Source organism: Aethina tumida, chromosome 5 (assembly GCF_024364675.1).
Source record: "Aethina tumida isolate Nest 87 chromosome 5, icAetTumi1.1, whole genome shotgun sequence".
NCBI classification, from domain to species: Eukaryota; Metazoa; Arthropoda; class Insecta; order Coleoptera; family Nitidulidae; genus Aethina; species Aethina tumida.
This window is the reverse complement of record NC_065439.1, coordinates 19,745,744-19,763,515: the sequence shown is the minus strand read 5'-3', so window position 1 is coordinate 19,763,515 and position 17,772 is coordinate 19,745,744. Positions and strand designations below refer to the sequence as shown.

General features: G+C 27.0%; 1 protein-coding gene across 2 annotated transcripts in view; it reads left to right on the top strand.

Annotated features, from left to right (window-relative positions):
- Positions 1 to 17,772, top strand: part of LOC126265640 (uncharacterized) — a 72,959-nt gene that overhangs the window by 12,472 nt on the left and 42,715 nt on the right. The window contains exon 1 of one of the 2 annotated variants that reach the window (XM_049967714.1): positions 2,259 to 2,373. The exons of the other annotated variant lie outside the window; for it this stretch is intronic. The gene's annotated coding sequence lies outside the window, so the exon portion shown is untranslated. Of the gene's footprint in view, positions 1 to 2,258; positions 2,374 to 17,772 lie in introns of those variants that run through there. 2 annotated transcript variants of the gene reach the window in all.

Sequence of the window (17,772 nt, the reverse complement as noted above, 5' to 3'; positions counted from 1 at the left end):
GTAGCGGTGAAAATGTTATGGCTAGCAGTTTAATTAGGGACGAATTGTATTGTTATTTGTTTTTATGAACAGGGATTTGCGATAGGGCTTATCAACGCGCGTTTAACGTCTGCCTTATTTAATGTATATTAAATATGAAACGTCGTTTCGACGTTGCGCCGGACCGTAAAAATATTTTACTTCGGGCACGAATTAACCGCGAATTAAGTTCGTGTTTAATTACATTTTCAATGGAAAATAAAAAAATTCCAACGTTGCCCGGACAGTTTATGTAATTAAAGGGACAATTGCGATTACAAAGTCACGTTCACTTTTGACTATTAATTTGTTCCTTATTTAATTATATAATATATTATCTCATTATTATTTACACGGTATGACATATTTTTATGATAAAGAATTATTACAGATACATTTTACACACCATTATTTAGGAATAATAAAAGATAATATCAAATTATATATATTTGTATATAAATCTTTATACACATAAAATGACTGACAAATTAAAAAAATATAAATAGTATTATTTTTCTAAATATTTTATTTATTTATCCTTAAATTATCTATGTAAATTAAATTATTTAATGCAAACGAAGGCATTTCACACAATATTTTAATATAATTATTACCTTATTTTTAACTATAAATGATTATTTAGTGTGTTATCTTAGTAATATAGGTATACATATTTTAAGAACTATTAAAATAAGATTTGTAATAAGATAATTAAAGATATTTAATAATTTATTAATTTATTATTTATTTATTTAATTAATTAATTTAATGATCAAATACAGGAAAGTCGTCTAAAGTCCCCACTACCTTGATAAATTTTAATTTGAAGAAGATATGGACCTTGAATAAAAACTAAAATTCGATATTCTTACGAAAATTGAATTATAGGTAGTATATTTAATAATTTATTTCTTTTCACCTAAAATCTTTCCGCAGTACTTTATGTATTAAAATAAGATTTACAATTTTTTACTCATTTATAAATCATTTCAATTTTTTATTTATTTATTATTAAAAAATGTCCCCTCTTGTAAATATAAATTGTCAATATATATTTTATTATTAAAAAATTTGATACTCCTACAAAATTACAAATTAATAGTTATAAAAGAATTTTAATATAATTTATAATCTTCATATATTTTTGGAAAAAATTCTTAAAATATTTAACGAAAAATATTTCTCTCACTTTTGTATATGAAAATCACCAACACTATTTTTTTGATATTTTTAAGCAGACATGACAATTTTACTTTAAATTAATTAAATTAAAATAAGTTTAATATATTTTTACTCATTTCTGGATAATTCCAATTTTTTAAATTATTTTTTATTTAGTTGAATATTTTGTATTACTTAGAAAAGATTTCAACATTTGATATTTTTATGTTTATCTTCACATATTTTTAACATTTAAAATATTAAAAAATTTAAATTATTTACTTTAAAAAAAGTTATTTCACACAATTTTCAATTTATTTTAAAATCACTATCATTATTCATTTTTTAATAATTAGTTATTTCTTTTCTAATGTTTTATCACAATAATATAGGTATGTAAGTATGATTTTTACTTTATGTATTAAAATAACATTGATAATAATATTTTACCTATTTCTAGATATTTTAAATTTCTGTTTATTTATATTAAATAATTTACGGACTGAGATCTTAAAAGTTCCCTCCTGATGTAATTGAAAATTACAAATTTATAAGTTTACATGTGTTTAATGTTTATTTTATATTCAATGTTATTTTGCTGGCTAAAATTGAGTCATTGGTTACAAAGTTATGGGTCATTTTAATGTCAGAATAACTTTCAATAAAACATTCATACAAAAAATATATATTTCAGGTCAATATTTATATAACAGTGAGCTTTAGTATCTCGTTTACTTCTGGATCGTCGTTCATACTTATAATACCTATCAGGAGGGACGTTTTATGACATCCCTGTATACATACGTTATCAACTGTCACAAATAATGACTAATGAATAAAGCTTGTCCATTTCTTATGTATTTGAGGTGTGTGACTACCAACTGTTAAAAAAAAATTTTTTGACGTTTGAGTGATCCGTGAGTTTATGATATATGTCAGAATTTCGTTCTATTTTTAAAAAAGTTCCTAGTTAATCCTACACAAAGAGACTAAAGACTAAAAAAAGAAAAGGTACAAACACCAATTTATTTCCAAAAATCCTATATGGTGAAAAAACTGTGAAAATCGGAGGAAACATTAAATTGAGAAAACGACTACGAAGACTAAACATCAGTGTTGTGAGGTGGCAAAGCTGTTGGATCAAGACTGGGTGTTTATTGAAGAACTGAATTACGTCCCCTTTCTTATTTAATTGTGAGTACTAAACAAATTAAAGAACTAATGTACAACCTAACCTAACCTAACCTAACATTTTTTAACAGAAAGTTTTACACAAAATCATTAAGTAAGAAAAAAATGTTGAATTTCAAGTTTTATTTACAAAATAGTGACGGTTATAATTAGTTGAGTCCAACGTTATACAAAGAAATTTAGTCTCTATGAAAAAATTTTTGGGACCGAAGAAAAAAAATTAACCTCAATTTTGATCTTTGATTTGAAAATTCAACCGTTTATTATTTAAGAAAATGAACAATGACAAAAATAGATAATAATAATATCGTGGGTAAGGTCGGTCTTTCCATTTTACATTCTGTGGCTGTGGCTTCTTTTGTCATGAAGAAACAGAGATAGAAATAAGTTTCCAAATAATTTATACAGTTTATCGTAAAAATATCAAAATATAAAATTTTGAAATTGTCTGGTTCCTAAAATAAAAGTTAGGATGTTTCTATTCATATATTAATTAATATAGTATTAATGATAATAGTGAATGTACACATGTAGAGCAACATTCTTTTTTCTTGATAAAAGTGTGCCTTTAAATATTTATATTATTGATAATTATACAGCATGTTTGATAACAACAGTACGGCAGTATAATTGTTTATTAGTGGGTTTAATTAGGCATTTATTAATATTTGAAAAAAAATTCAAGGGTCAAAAGTAGAGCAACTATAAAATAAAACAGCCTTACGAACATTTGACCTTTTAAAGTCCTTTTTTTTCATTGATTTAGATTGATTGAATAGCTTATAATCGTCAGATATTTATTTCCACTGACTTTGAACTTCTTCGTAGATTTCATTCAAATTTGAGCATCTCTTAACATGGATTTTCTGATCAATTTCATTCCATAGGTTTTCAATTGGATTGAGGTCTGGGATTTGTACCAGCCAAGACATTACATGTATTCCTTGAGAAGTGAAGTGTGTTTCATTATTGTCCTGAAAGATCCACCTTAAACTAATATTATCTTCCTCAAATGGAAGCATATGATTTTCCAGAACCTCACGATAAACGAAATGATCCATTATCCCTCCTCCGTCATGCTCTACAGTAGGTCCAGTGTATGTGTACAGTATACCTATGAAATGCCACCAGATTTAATAATTGGAACCAACTTCATCATCGGAAAAACAAAATTATTTTCCTTTGCTCATCTGTCTAGTTCACATGTTCTCTTACAAAAAGTAGTCTCATTACTCTATTTTTTTTGCAGAAATAAAGGGCTTCTTTACTGATTTTCTACCATAGAATTCAGCATCTTTTAGTCTTTGTTTTATGGTACTCAGTGACATACTGTCCACGACTTTGTTAGTCTTGCGCTTTTCACCACTTTTGGAAACTCCTTCTAGAGTCTAGAGTTCTGTTAAAATTGTAAATCGTCCTCGAAATGATTGATTTGTTTAAATTTAAATAAACTGCTGGAAACTGGAAGACCAAGAAAAACCAATAGGTTTTAGGATAAACAAATTTTATCTTACTCCAAAGAAGATCATCTCCCGAATATATTTTAAAACAATATTGAGGAACATGGTACCGTATTGAGATGAAAATATACTTCTAGAACATATACAGGGTGGTACGAAATGTTGAAATGAAATATTCGTTCTTTTAATAAAATGAATGCTCTACATATGAGCGATAGTGTTTTAACTAGAATCTCACAAAAGGTTATTTTTACAGTTTGATCCGTAACCTCCTAAAATAACATTTCGGAACGTTATTTAATTAACCGTATCGCATCATCGGGTTCTTAAATCATAATGCGACGCGAAGTGTTTATCCAGAACGCGACACTCGATGTGAAACATTTTAATCTGTGTAAACAACCTCCGCATTTCTAAAAGCAACAAACATTCGACCCGTACAACCAAGTGAGCACCACTTGATATTAATTTATCGGGTCGGAAACGTCGACACGGAACCAATAAATCCACGTTCGGGATGAAGAATCGGCCGGAGCATGTGACAAAATGCCCCCGGTTGTTTTGTTTGTAAACAGCGAACCCGACTCCAACGTCAACATGCATAAATTAGCCGTCGCCGTAAGAATTACACGACATATTAATCTGCACGGTGGCAACGCTTTACGGCACGCATCCCCGACCTAGTCGGGACCGACTCGCGACGACGGTGCCGCTTTCACGGGCCCATTTCGGATAATTCGGCCCGACAAATCGCCGTGTCGGTCCGCAGAACTGGCCCAGAAATAGAATTGTTCCGTTTTGTGTCGAAGAGAGGATGTGCGCGGCGGGACATCTTCTAAATTAACTGCCGCTCAAAAACTTACAGGCGACCGGGTGTAATGTTATGGGGACACACGGTGGCAGTTTTATGTGGTGTTCGCTGAGACTGGTCGTTTTTACTAACTCGACACATTTGTTCGGCATAAAATTTCGACGCTGTGATTCCATCCAATTATGTTTTACGATCATTAATGGGGTTTTAAATTAATCTAATTGGGTTTTTTTCTGGTCCGGTGTCAGTTGTTGTTTAAATTAAAATTAAATGGAATTAATTGTGTAGTGATTACCGTTTTACATTTTGGGATTGGAGTTTTTCAAAAATTTAATTTGATGTAACACCAACTAAATATTTTATTAATTAATATATCATAACTTAAATTATCAAGATTTAATGTATTAAATTTCTCAAAAAATATTTAAATTAATACTTTATTTAATACTAAATATAAACATTAATTATATACATTACCTATTACGTTAATTAATACATAATAATTAAATATGTCAACACTAATTCATTAATTTTAAAATTCACAAAATATTAATGAAGTCAAAGTAATTTAATAAATTGTATTTATAGAATTGTTAAAAAAGATATAAAAGTTTATCAATTAATCCATAGCAAATCAATTAAAAAAAACGGTAAAAATGTATTAGAATATAATTGTTGAAAAATTTTAAAAATTGTCTAATTAGGAAAAATGCAAAAGTTAATAACAAATAATCCATTGCAAAGAAATTAAAAAAATAAGTAAAATAATAAGAAAATAGTAAAAATTTATTGATTTGTTAAAACTAGTAAAAATACCGACTGTGGTTTATAGAATAAAATTGTTGAGAAATTTTAAATATTGTCTAATCAATTAAAATGTAATTAAAATAATAGGAAAAACAGTAAATATTTATTAGTTTGTCAAAACTAGTAAAAATATTGTAAAAACTGACTGTTGCTTATAGAATATAATTGTTGAAAAATGTTAAAAATTGTCTGATTGGGAAAGGCATAAAAGTTTACTAAATTCTCCAAAGAAAAGTAACTAAGAAGTAGTTAAAACAATAGAAAAACAGTAACTATTTATTGGTTTGTCAAAATTGGTAAAAATGTTGTAAAAACTGACTCTTGTTTATAGAATAAAATTATTGAAAAATGATAAAAACTTTCTAGTTGGGAAAGATGTAAAAGTTTACCAAATAATCCATCGCAAAGCAATTAAAAAGTAACTAAAATAATAGGAATAGAGTAAAAATTTATTGATTTGTTAAAACTAACAAAAATACCGACTGTGGTTTATATAACAAAATTGTTGAAAAATTTTAAAAATTGTCTAATTGGGAAAGATGTAAAAGCTTACCAAATTATCCATAGAAAATCAATTAAAATGTAATTAAAATAATAGGAAAACAGTAAATATTTATTGGTTTGTCAAAACTGGTAAAAATATTGTAATAAGTGACTGTTGCTTATAGAATATAATTATTGAAAAATGTTGAAAATTATCTAATTGGGAAAGGCTTAAAAGTTTACTAAATTATCCATAGAAAAGTAACTAAGAAATAGTTAAAACAATACAAAAACAGTAAATATTTATCAGTTTGTCAAAATTAGTAAAAATGTTGCAAAAACTGACTCTTGTTTATAGAATAAAATTATTGAAAAATGTTAAAAATTGTCTAATTTGGAAAGATGTAAAAGCTTATCAAATAATCCATAGCAAATCAATTAAAATGTAATTAAAATAATAGGAAAAACAGTAAATATTTATTGGTTTGTCAAAACTAGCAAAAATATTGTAAAAACTGACTGTTGCTTATAGAATATAATTATTGAAAAATGTTAAAAATTGTGTAATTGTGAAAGACATAAAAGTTTACTAAATTATCCATAGAAAAGTAACTAAGAAGTAGTTAAAACAATAGAAAAACAGTAAATATATATTAGTTTGTCAAAATTAGTAAAATTGTTGTATAAACTGATTCTTGTTTATAGAATAAAATTGTTGAAAATTGTTAAAAATTGTCTAATTGGGAAAGATGTAAAACCTTATCAAATAATCCATATCAAATCAATTAAAATGTAATTAAAATAATAGGAAAACTGTAAATATTTTTGGTTTGTCAAAACTAGTAAAAATATTGTAAAAACTGACTTCTGTTTATAGAATATAATTGTTGAAAAAAGTTAAAAATTGTCTAATTGGGAAAGGCATAAAAGTTTACTAAATTATCCATAGAAAAGTAACTAAGAAGTAGTTAAAACAATAGAAAAACAGTAAATATTTATTAGTTAGTCAAAATTAGTAAAAATGTTGTAAAAACTGACTCTTGTTTATAGAATAAAATTATTGAAAAATGTTAAAAATTGTGTAATTGTGAAAGACATAAAAGTTTACTAAATTATCCATAGAAAAGTAACTAAGAAGTAGTTAAAACAATAGAAAAACAGTAAATATTTATTAGTTTGTCAAAATTAGTAAAATTGTTGTATAAACTGATTCTTGTTTATAGAATAAAATTGTTGAAAATTGTTAAAAATTGTCTAATTGGGAAAGATGTAAAACCTTATCAAATAATCCATATCAAATCAATTAAAATGTAATTAAAATAATAGGAAAACTGTAAATATTTTTGGTTTGTCAAAACTAGTAAAAATATTGTAAAAACTGACTTCTGTTTATAGAATATAATTGTTGAAAAAAGTTAAAAATTGTCTAATTGGGAAAGGCATAAAAGTTTACTAAATTATCCATAGAAAAGTAACTAAGAAGTAGTTAAAACAATAGAAAAACAGTAAATATTTATTAGTTAGTCAAAATTAGTAAAAATGTTGTAAAAACTGACTCTTGTTTATAGAATAAAATTATTGAAAAATGTTAAAAATTGTGTAATTGTGAAAGACATAAAAGTTTACTAAATTATCCATAGAAAAGTAACTAAGAAGTAGTTAAAACAATAGAAAAACAGTAAATATTTATTAGTTTGTCAAAATTAGTAAAATTGTTGTATAAACTGATTCTTGTTTATAGAATAAAATTGTTGAAAATTGTTAAAAATTGTCTAATTGGGAAAGATGTAAAACCTTATCAAATAATCCATATCAAATCAATTAAAATGTAATTAAAATAATAGGAAAACTGTAAATATTTTTGGTTTGTTAAAACTAGTAAAAATATTGTAAAAACTGACTTCTGTTTATAGAATATAATTGTTGAAAAAAGTTAAAAATTGTCTAATTGGGAAAGGCATAAAGGTTTACTAAATTATCCATAGAAAAGTAACTAAGAAGTAGTTAAAACAATAGTAAATATTTATTGGTTTGTCAAAATTAGTAAAAATGTTGTAAGAACTGACACTTGTTTATAGAATAAAATTGTTGAAAAATGTTAAATTGTCTAGTTGGGAAAGATGTAAAAGCGTACCAAAAATCCATAGCAAATCAATTAAAAAGTAAATAAAATGATAGGAAAAATCATTAAAAATTTATTGGATTTATTAACACTAGTAAAAGTGAAGTAAAAGCTATTATTTGTAGTTTATAGTTTAAAATTGTTGGAAAATGTTAAAAATTGTGTCTTTGGGAAAGTCGTAAAAGTTTACCAAATAATCCAAAGCAAATCAATAAAAGGTAGTTAAAATAATTGAAAAACAGTAAATATTTATTTATTGGTCAAAACTGCAAAAACTGACTGACTGAAATTGTGTAATTGCGAACTGGGAAAATTGTAAAAGATTGTCAAATATTTATTTATTGGTCAAAATTAGTAAAAATTTTACAAAAACTGTCTGAAAAATGATAAAAATTTTCTAATTGGAAATGATGTAAAACCTTACCAAATAATAATCTATAACTAATCAATTAAAAAGTAGTTAAAATAACAGAAAAACAGTTTTATTAGTTTGTCAAAAACTAAAAAAAAAAATCCACAAACTGTTTTAAAAATTTAAGAAATTTAAGAGCAAAATAATTAAATATGTTATTTACAGTTGGATGTTTTCTTATCTTTTTCACAAAATATGTGGATGTAAAATGATGATATTTATAATAATTTAAATTAATGAACCTGAAATAATATTCTAAAAAACTAAAGAAATATATTTTTTTAATTATTGTTAAATATAATCAACTAATATATTTAAATTTTAAAATAATTCAATCAAAAAACTAATATAATAAACGTCAAAACAAATAGGTTTTTCCATTTGAAAATAAAAAGTTTAATCTGTCATCCAATTTTTTTAATGATCCAATCCCCGAACAAAATCGAGACGGTGCGAATAAAATCGTCGTTCGGATTTAATCGTCGCCAATTTAAAATCGATTAAACTAAGCGGGCGCGCTTTTCTAAAATTAACCGCCGCCGCACACCCATAATTCCATTAGCCCGTGTCCGCATGAGGCGAGGACGAAACGCCGCGTCTCTTTGCCCGCCTCCGTATAAATATCGGCTCGTAAATTTGTCCCCGCGTCATTTTCCTAGCGGCCCAAAACCATTTCGAATTTCCTGTGCGACACACATTCGAAACATTAAAGACGACTTCGCGCCTTACCAACGTCAGATTTATCGTCGGGGACATCAAAAAAATGATCGTATAAAAAAAAAATCAAATCGGGATGCGCTTCAAAGTGGCGTTTTTCTGGCGTTTAATAAATATATTTTTTACTCGACGCTTTAATACGGACGACGATGGATTTAGCGGCGAGAAATGGCGATCGAAACGGTTTTTGGGATATTTAAAAATATTATTTGATTTGTGGACTGACCAGATGACGGTTTGTTTACGAAAATTACTGAAGCATATTTTTCTGGATGGTCTTTAATTGACCGCAAAGCTCTGAAAAAATACTTGGAATATGCGTATGAAAATTCGTGGAAAGGTTTAACACATTCCGCATTTCTAAATTGTGAAGAATAAAATTCAGTTTATCCGGTAGAATTCTGCACAAAGGCCATGAGACGATAAATATACCGAATCGGCCCCAGAAAGAGATCGGGCTCATAATTTCAGTCTTAGTACTAATAAGATACTTCGATAGTGCGAGTTTCAGGTCTTTTTTTATAACCGTTTCTGAGTAAATCGAAAAATACTGAAAATTAGAAAAAATTAATTTTCTCAGCGCTGTGTGAATCGATTGATCTAGATGCCGGATATGTTTTGGGGGACGGTGGTAGCTTTTTGGAAAAAAAAATGAGAGCTATATCGGTTCACAAGGACCTTAAAAAAATGAGTTTATTTTCTTAATTTCAATTTTTAACTATCTTACGATTACGACACAATTATGAAACTATTTTTTTTTTTAATTCCTCGGCCAATTTCCGATGAATACATGAGCTTTTGGAATTTTTAAAAACGGTACGCCATATTGAAAAAAAAATAGAATCCATTTTTTTGCTCAAAAATCGGGTTTTCAATAATTTTACTCTTGAACTGATGTAATACGGAACTTATTTGATTACTGAGCTGTGAACACAACAGAAAAAATTAGATACACTCATATCAAAATATTTTTTTAATCTACTTAATTACTATTATAAACTTTATTAATTACAATAATAAAATCAGTATACATTACTATTATATCGATATTTAATTAATTTAAGGACCACAAGATGGGACTGTAATTCAAAAAAGGTAACACTGTTTTTTTTCTTTATGAAAACTCACCATCTGTAGACCTTAAAATTATTGACTGTTGACATTCCAAAGAAGTATTGGCTGTATTTTTATCTATATTTGATAATTATTTTTATTTGACTATATTATTATTTAAGTGAAAATATGTGGACACCCAAAACTAATAATTCCAAGTGTTGCATTTGTTCAAAATTCTTAAAAAAAACACCAGGTACTCCAAAATATATAAAATCTGCTGAAGATGCTGAAGAGTTCTCAGCTGCTTTTGAGTGCCCAATTGCAATCGGTGATGTTCCGTGTTCTAATTGTCGTGTTAAAAATATAAGAAAACGAAACTTGAAGATGTTGCAGCGATCATCTCATAAAAAAACGCTTTTATACGGAGAATTTGAACCACTTAAAAGTTTATTCTAATTGGGGTAATTTAAGATCTTCTGAGTTATCTAAAATGATGGAAAGTTTGGCTGTTGAATGTGACTCTACACTTCTTGATAAAATGGATGATTTTCGAATACCTGATGAACAACTTTACATATTTACTGGATTTTTTCTGTTGTTTTCACCAGCTCAGTAATCAAGCAAGTTCCGTATCATATCAGTTCAAGAGTAAAATTATTAAAAAAACCCGATTTTTGAGCAAAAAAAATGGATTTTATTTTTTTTCAATATGGCGTACCGTTTTAAAAAATTCTAAAAGCTCATATATTCATCGGAAATTGGACGAGGAATTCAAAAAAAATAGTTTCATAATTGTGTCGTAATCGTAAGATGGTTAAAAACTGAAATTAATAAAATAAACTCATTTTTTTTAAGGACCTTGTGAACCGATATGCTCTCATTTTTTTTCAAAAAGCTACCATCGTCCCCCAAAACATATCCGGTATCTAGATCAATCGATTCACACAGTTCTGAGAAAATTAATTTTCCCTAATTTTCAGTATTTTTCGATTTACTCCGAAACGGTTATAAAGACCTGAAACTGGCACTTTCGAACTACCTTATTAGTACTAAGATTCCCTGAAATTATGAGCCCGATCACTTTCTGGGGCCGATTCGGTATATTTATCGTGTCATGGCCTTTGTAATTCATTGACAATCTATATGAGCGAATCAATTATATATTGTCTCTGAGAATCATGATGACAACTCAAACCCCACAAATATATTACTGATTCTTCTTTAACTTATTTAACCTCTGATAAGCTAAAGAGAACAGTTCAAGAAGTAATGACATCTACTTAAATTACAATAGATTTAAACCAATTTTTATTCTTTTCCATTAAAAATATTGTAAAAATTACTGAAGGTAATATTTTTTGTTTTAGTTTGCTAGCAAATTGACGAAAAAGTTTTAAATAATAGTTCGATATGTATAAAGTTTTGCGGAAGAGTTTCCATGGGCTATAATAATCCGCATTTCTAAATTACGAAGAATAAAATTATGTTAACTGATATTCTGCGTTTAACACTCATATAAATTTGTAATTCATGGATAAAAATCTATATTAGAAAAACAATTATACATTGTCTTCTACATTGACACATTTGTTTCTTCCATGATGACAACTCAAACCCCACAAACTAGATTTAAACCTATTGTTATTCTTTTCCATTAAAAATATTGTAAAAATTACTCAAGATAATTTTTTTTAGATTGGTAAGAAATGAATCAAAAAGTTTAGAAAAAATAGTTTGATATGTGTAAAATTTCGAGGAAGAGTTTCAATAGACCATAATATTCCAATTTCTAAATTATGAAGAATAATATTCAGTTTTTCACTTTAACACTCACAAATTTGTAATTCATCGATACAAATCTATATTAGAGAAACAATTATGCATCTCCCACATTGATATACTTGTATCTTCCAAAATAAACTTAACAAATTAATTAAGTGATTCTGGGGATAATGATGACAACTCAAACCCCACAAATATATTACTGATTCTTCAACTTATTTAATAACTCCGATAAACTAAAGAGAAGAGAAGTATTACATCTATTTAAATTGTTTACATTTGAATACAATTATGCCTTAAAGATTAATATAGATTTAAACGTACTGTTTTCTTTTTAATTAAGAACCTCTGAGGGTCATGATGACAATATTAATTAACTACTCCAATAAATTAAAGAGAAGGGTTCAAGAAGTAATGACGATGTCATAATTTTAGATCAATTGTGCTCTTAAAGTTTGATGTTAATCCAAATCTACTTTATTTCCTTTGAATTAAGAATATTATAAAAATGATGACCCTATTTTTAGACGGTCTATTAATTGGAAGAAATGTGGAAAAGTTTCAGTTGACGTGCACCTCAAAATTATAAACAATATAATTAAGATTTGAACATTCCACTAGCGCAGACCGATATAAATTTTAGTTCATTGACAAGATAAAAGAACGAACAAATTAGATGTCAACATTGCTAAACAAAATTGTTAGATACATTCGCGGAACCAATCGCTTTCAATAGTTTTTCCAAAAACGTATCTAACATTTCCAAATTGAACGTCCATTGTGCCGTACCGATTAATGGTATTTACTGTATATTTACATTAAACATATGTTAAATGCCATCGACAATCGACTAAAAATTATTTTATTGTTGGCCAAATATGGTGTGGCGATTTCCAGTAAATCGCTTTGTGAGGTAGTTCATTAAGTTTTTAATTTATTAAAATTTAGTTACATTAAATTTTTAAGTATTCATTTAAAAATAATTCTGATTTTTTCTGCAAAGTTTTGTTTATTTTTATTTTTATCCTTATAATTATACTATAAAACTAAATACCGAACATTGTGAATAAGATTCATAAGTTCTTTTTTATTAGTTTATTCAGTATTAAAAAAATGGTGGAGTCGCAGTTGCATATACATTTTTTTAATAAAATTCCAATGTATATTTTCTATATTTTATAATTATTTTTTCTTTCAATGTAATTTTTTATATATTTTCTTAATTTCCTTAACATAAATAAATAAATGATCTAAAAATATTTGAAATTAAACATTTTAAAAAAATTATTTTAAGTATTATTTTTTTTACTGTAATTGTTTCTGAATTTTTTCAAAGTAGAGAGTATTGCTCGATTATGTACATTTTAAAAATATCAAAATGGTCAATTTTCTTAGAATATTTATAATTAAAAATATTTAAAAAATATTTATTCATAATTTTATAAAGGAATTACTTCTTCTTTTTGTGTAATTGTTTCATGTGTCACACTAATTTCTTTAAAATAGAAAGAATTGAATAATTATTTTTTAAAAATATTAAATGTTAAATTTTCTTAAAATATTTATAATTAAAAATATCAAAAAGATATTCTTAATATTACAGTCTCTCTCTTAAGTCTTTCTTTCAGTGTGATTTTTTCAGATATTTTCCTAATTTCTCTAAAATAGGGAGTATTGGGTGGTGATGTAGACTTTAAAAATTGCAAATGTTAGTTTTCTTAACATATTTGTAGTTAAAAATATTAAAAAAATTTTAATTAATAATGTTGCAGAGGAATTATTTTTTTTTTTCTTTCATTGTGATTTTTTTAGGTATTTCTAATTTTTTTGTTAAAAATTAATATTTTCTATAATCAAAATAACTTAATTATTTTACATTTAAATTCAACATTTTATTCAATTTATTAAACAAAATGCAATAAATTTATTATATTCTCTAGTCGAGACAGATTGTTAAGTTTAGTTTTAGTTAGTTTTTTAATAAATTGTTAAATTTATATTTATTACAAGTTGTTTATTATACTTTTATAACCAAAAAATTTTTAATTATAAAAATTTCATGTGAAAATTATTGTGAAATAAATTTCTTGTGAAAGCAAAATTGGAAGAAATTTCGGTCCTCTCGAACAATTTAGTTTCGAAAATTTCCCGTATGAGTGGTAAATACTAATGAGCCACACTTCCGAAATTTCTTGGGTGCATTAATTGATATAATTACGAATGGTAGCCTTAAAGAAATATAACATAACGATATTACGAAAAACGTAAAAATTTACTAAAAACGTAAAGTGACCTAATTCCATACGATCATTTTCCATACGATTAAAATCCGTACGATCATTTTCTATATGATGAAAATCCGTACGATCAAAATACATGTGATCATTTTCCATACGATCAAAATCCATACCATCATTTTCCATACGATTAAAATCCTTACGATCAAAATACATACAATCATTTTCCATGCGATCAAATTCCATACGATCATTTTCCACACGATTATAATTCATACGATTATTTTCCATACGATCAAAATCCATACGATCATTTTCCTTAGGATCAAAATCTATACGATCATTTTCCATATGATCATTTTCCATATGATCATTTTCCATAGGATCAAATTTCATATGATCAAAATCCATACGATCAATTTCCCAACAATTAAAATCTCTAGGAATAAAATCCATACGATTAAATTCATACTGATTAAATTACATAGTTTCACTTTAATAACTTTATGGATTTTTATTTTTTTATTATACTAATTTCCTGAAAAATTATTAAAAAAGTAAAAATAAATAATTCTAATTCTTCCTGGATTCCTAAAAAATTACTAAAAACGTAAGAAATAACTAAAAGAAGGCTTTTAATTATACATTATATTTTTATTATTTTTTTTCTATACTTCTAAAACTTTATAGTGGTAATTGATAGTAATTTAATTTAAATTGGTAAACAAACAGCAAGTTGCATTTCCAATCTCCTTAATTGGCTCAATCACAATTTATAGTTTATTATGTCACTATTGTTGTTTGCTTGCGATAAAATCATCCAGTCTATTTCACCACAATTCCAACACGAATATTTACGTAATGTTAATCAACGATTGTACCGAAAAAGCCATCCGAATCTCAAGAACCGTAAAATTTCCCATCAGCAATGGTTTCCTGGATGCCGTCCTCCAGTTTCGACACAGACCTGTATCTCGCTCGCCGGCCCGAGTCATTTGTGCCGTGTATTTTAAGAAATCCAATTAACCGAACGATAGCATTTAGTTATGTTAATTATGTCGGTTAATTAATGATTCTCCTAACAAATAGCCGTGTTAAAAATGAATTAGTCGCCCGGCAAATGACTGACATCCCGAATCCATTTGCCGCTGCCGATGACGGCGACAATGGACCCGCACCGTACAAGATGCAAATCATTTACGAAACACCGAAATTAATTAACGTCCACGCATATTCCGGGTGCACCGTTGCCAACCGTCTGAACCGAAATATTGGCACCACTTCAACGTTAAATCGTCAGGCCAATTTGTCGATTTCGTGGCTGAGCTTTGTTCGACGAACTCGACGAACGGGCAATCCTCCAAATGACAATAAATGGAAAATAATCAGCGATCGTTTTAATCGTATTTGCACAAGAGTGAATGGTCCTGCACACACACACACACTCCAATCTATGATCGTCCCCGATCAACTGATCCGACATCAATTGCCTTGGGGTTTTCTACGAGAGTTGCACATGGGTGGAACAACATGAATTTTATTAGGGAACATTATTTTGCTTAATTATCCTGTTACTTAATTATTGTAGAAATAATCCGAAGACTACTAAAGATATATATATATATATATATATATATATATATATATATATATATATATATATTAATAAAGATTTCTTCAGATAAGTGTAAAAAATTAACCTTTTATATTTTTTTTAATTTTGACAACCTCAAAATTTGAATTAAAGACATCTCAAATGCTGCCTTACCTAGTACAAACAAAGCTCTGAAAGTTCAAAAATAAAAAAAAATGTTTACACGTCCTTAATACAACCCCAAAATTAAAATTAAAAGCATCTGTAGTAAGGAGGAAGAGAATAAAACGTTCACAAATGTTGACTTATCTGGTACAAAGAAGCACCATCAAAGCTTAAAAAGAAGATTACTGAGAAACAAACCTCAAAGCAAAATTAATAGATTGATGAAATAAATCAAAAAATATTCCCAAGTGCATATAAAAGTTATTTTATCTATTAGTTCCTAACAATTTTGACTCAGTACAATCCCAAAATGAATATTAAAAACATCTGTAGCAAGAAGAAAAAGAATAAAACCTTCTCAAATATTGACTTTAGTACAAACAAAGAAGCATCATCAAAGATCAAAAAAAAGATAACTTGGAACCTAACCTCAAAACAAAATGATGATTAAAAAAGTTATTTTATCTGTCACTTTCCAATAATTTTGACTTAATACATTAAAATTAAAAACATCTGTAATAAAAAGGAAGAGGATAAAACTTTCTCAAATGTTGACTTATCTGGTACAAACAGAGAAGCATTATCAAAGCTCAAAAAGAAGATAAATTAGGAACTAACTACAAAACAAAATGAATAAAGAATGACGAAATAAAGCAAAAAATATTCTCAGGTGCACATAATAGTTATTTTATCTGTTAGTTCCTAATAATTTTGACTCAGTACAATCCCAAAATTAATATTAAAAACATCTGTAGCAAGAAGAAAGAGAATAAAACCTTCTCAAATATTGACTTTAGTACAAACAAAGAAGCATCATCAAAGATCAAAAAGAAGATAACTTGGAACCTAACATCAAAACAAAATGAATAAAGGATGATGAAATATAACAAAAAATGTTCACAGGTTATTATAAAAGTTATTTTATCTGCTATTTTCTAATAATTTTGACTTAACACAACCCTAAAATTAAAATTAAAATAAAGAATTGTAAATTATAAAAAAATGTTCACAGGTGTTTATAAAAATCTGTTACCTCCTAATAGTTTAACTTAATACAACCTCAAAATTAAAATTGAAAATATCTATAATAAAAAGGAAGAGAATCAACTAAAAAGCAAAATAAATAAATGACGATGACATAAATCAAAATTAAATGTGAAAAGAATATCTGTCTCCATCCAGTAAAATAATATCTATATATCCTATATCTATATATAAATATATATATATATATATATATACATATATATATATATATATATATATATATATATACATATATATATATATATATATATATATATATATATATAAATATCTAGATATATAAATAAATCTAGAGTATGTTAAGAAGATAATAAAAAAAATGGTATTCATAAAAAAATTTCGTTGCTTTTTCTGCGGATTCAAACATCAGATATTGACTCCAATTCAAACAAATGGCACCATTAAAGGACAAAATGAAGAGAACGAATAAAAACAACAGTTTTACTTCAGATTTAGTTATTGTGCGCCACTGAAGTCGGCTCGTTTCGGGTTCGCATTCCCAAAGGGGACGTCCATGGTGGCGTGGAGTATCGATGCCGACTTTCTAAGTAGCAGATGTGTCAATTTCATTTCAATCACGGGATAATAGGACGCGTAATGGAATCACTTCTTGGTCTATTTGCCGATGCTTGAACGGTGGCCCACTTTAAACTCTTTACGGGACGCGTTCCGTTTTAGGGGGGGGGGTGGGACGCCGAATTAGGGAACA